The sequence below is a fragment of the Sinocyclocheilus grahami genome, unplaced genomic scaffold (genome assembly GCF_001515645.1).
Source record: "Sinocyclocheilus grahami isolate Dianchi unplaced genomic scaffold, SAMN03320097.WGS_v1.1 scaffold391.1, whole genome shotgun sequence".
Classification (NCBI taxonomy): Eukaryota; Metazoa; Chordata; class Actinopteri; order Cypriniformes; family Cyprinidae; genus Sinocyclocheilus; species Sinocyclocheilus grahami.
This window is the reverse complement of record NW_015505570.1, coordinates 113162-116659: the sequence shown is the minus strand read 5'-3', so window position 1 is coordinate 116659 and position 3498 is coordinate 113162.

The following is a 3498-nucleotide window of genomic DNA, read 5'->3' as shown; positions in this document are numbered from 1 at the left end:
GAGCCACTGCACAAAGGAACAAAATGTAACCAACACAATAAATCAATGCTAAATAGTTTTAATAAAGCTCAAGTAGTCTCCATTTTACACATCTGTTAGGCTACATTTCCACTAGTTAGTAGAGGTCGACCGATAGTGGATTTTGCCGATACCAATAGCTAGGTTGGACCACACTGGCCGATACCGATTAATTAACCGATAGTTTTAAAATTGATACTGAACAAAAACTAAAATAGTGCTTTATTAACAAAAAACAGTACTGAACCATACTAGTAGTAGTAGTAGTTAAAAAAAAATTATAGTAAATGTTGACACTCTAACAATCTAACAAGGAACAATACTTACACAGCTTTCATTAATCTTAATGCTACAAATTGACTCATTTTAAAATGTAATTTCAACGTTTCAACGGTCATGCTTAAAGATGCACATCTTTAAATATATACACAAAGGCTATAGCATTAAAATTATATACATATGGATATTGCATGTATACTCTCACACTTTAACTGCTTATATTCTTGAACACTAGATGATTATCTAATCAAAATAAAAGCGCAGCGCTGAGTCTAGGAGAACTCACACACACCCTGGACGCGTCGCGTTCAACTCGAGCAGCGGTCTAAAACAGTTTATTTAATCACCAAACAGCAACAAGTTTACTTCAAGAATGAACAATTTGGCATGGATGAGTTTGAAGTTCGGTGTTTAAAAAACAGAGCAAATGGAAAGAGAAAGCGCGACCTATATTATAGCTCTATAAATGAAGCACGCAGACTTTATTAGAGCCACAGAAAGGACAAACGTTTTGCTGAAAATGCACAATACACAATTCATTATGAACATTAACAATGATTCCAATATAAAGTAATTTAAAGGAAAACTATGTGAATGGCGCTCTGTGGCACGGCAGGATTTTCTGTCGGCTGCATTTAAATCTGCGTCTGAAGTTTCCCGCTCTGTTCAGCGTGCAGTTTCACGTGTCTAAACAAATAGCACGTGCGGTCAGTGATTTCAACCACTAGAGGCCGCTCTCGCACTGTGTAATGACTGCAGACCCTTCTCAGCCGCTCCAGCAATGGACGCAACCCGTAAAACTATCGGCATGGATTTTTGCCGATAACCGATAGTTCCAGCAATCAACTATCGGTGCCGATTAATCGGCAAAACCGATACATCGGTCAACCTTTATTCATAACATTGATAATAATAATAGTTTCTTAGGCAGCAAATCAGCATATTAGAATGATTTCTGAAGGATCATGTGAGACTGGAGTAATGATGCTGAAAATTCAGCTTTGATCACAGAAATAAATTACATTTTAAAATATATTGAAATAGAAAATGGTTATTTTGAATAGTAATAATATTTACTATTTTTACTGCATTTTTTAAAATTTAAATAAATAAATGCATTAATGCAGCTTTGGTGAGTATACCGACTTTCTGCATTTATATTGTGGCAATACATATATTAAGCAATCATACCAATAAAAAACTTTGAAAGTGAAATTACTAAACAGCAAATGCATGCCAAAGCAAACATATAAGAACAAAAGTATTCAACCGTGTCAAATCAGTGACAGCTTTATATGGCAATAAAGTCTGCTACAAGTTCCTAGATTTTAATAACCTGAGAGAAGTACCTTGTTGTTGTCAAGTTAGTGTGAGGCCACAGGAGAAATGAAACCTTATCTAGAAGTTTCAGAAATATACCAAGAGGCCATTCAAGGACATCTGCATCAAAGCTCCCATTGAGGTGAGGGACAGACGCTTCCTCTTAAGAGGATCCATGCATGGTCTGTCATTCCTCATACATCCAATGCTTTCTAGAGCAATAAGTATGATCTACATGGAACAACTTTTGTTGTAATGATATCTCTTAGGCTTCCTGCTTGTTATCTTTTCTTGTTAGTGAAAAACTAAATCATTGTAAAAAGAAAGCTTTTTAACAGACTACCATTTCTACCCGTTGGAATTTAAAGATAAACAAATGATAAAAATGATAAACATTTTGTGCAAACTGAATCTGTGCAAACTGACTCAAAGTCATGGACAATAATCTCTTAATAAAATGCTTAATGTCTGCAAAATCATTCTGAAATAATGTATTCTTGATAATATAGGTATTATTTTTATATTAGTAGTATTTAATATTTTTTAAAAATTAACTAGTTTCTCCAATGGAACTAAATGGACAATTGTGATTATTATGACGTTCTAACAATAGTCACACAACAGCAGCATATCAAGTATTCCTTTTTCATAGTAACCTTTCTTAAAACAAATAACTTGCAAATTGCATTTACATTAAATGTGAAAATACTAGCCATGTTCTTGCAGGTCTGTGGCATAATCACAGCTAAGCATCTCATCTAATCAAAGTCTTTCAGTAAGTACCTGTACCAGTCACTGCAGTGCACGGCTAAACCAAGTGAACCAGGGTCATCTCACGGCCGTGTAGGCCATTATTAATTTGTCTTCATTTCATTTTAAACAAGATCACATTTAAAAAATTCCTGATATACTTTGTCATGCCTAATTTAAAAATGGTAAGCAGTAACACTACTAATAGTGACAAATTTTATTAAATTGGAGAGTATATTATTTATTCTTAAATAAATAAATACATATATTATAATTTATGACATTTCAAAAAAGGCCTTGAAGTGAAATTTCATGAAATTGCAGCATGCTGACCCAATGCTGCAATTTCATGTTTTGAAAATATGATATATTGAATTAATTTATCATTTAAAGTTTTGGTACGTTAAACAGACTTTCATCTTTTCTTCAACTGAATACTGTTTCCGTGCTGTTTTGATGTATTTTAAAGAGTTGGCAGTCAAAATTAAAACTGCTGGATGCAAGATATTCTTTATGACAAACAAGATAATGTGAATCACAGAATGTACAACGTTTTTAAAATGTATCAATTGTGGTGTACAGCGTTTATTATGAATCCACATCTCAGTACTCACTACTCAATACTCATGAGTACTTTTAAATAGGCTACTCTTTTACTCTTACTCAAGTAGTTTTTTGGACAAGTACTTTTACTCTACTCACACTACATTTTTTGGAAGGTAATGGTACTTTTACTTAAGTATATTTTTTCAGTACCACTGCAAATATGTGACGATTCAAATCGGTTGAAATAATAAACCAATCGCGATTCATTTAGTTGTAGGAGTTTATAAGAATCCATGTCTGAGGGGAAGTTACTGTCTTTAGAAAAGTTTAGATGGTATTATTTTCGTTTCCTCTTGCCTCTGTATAATGCATATTAAAGTTCATAAGTGCAGCGCTGCTTTGTTTACAGCGGAAACAAAGGAAACGCTTTAAGCGCCACCTGCTTAGAGAGTGAATCTGCATCTCATTCAGCTCAGCTTTCATGCAGATATTTTTTATGTATAGTTTCACAAAACTGAAGTCAAACCATTCTGTTTTGCTTCAAATGTCGAAATTACACAATCTAATTTAGATTAAAAACTGCTC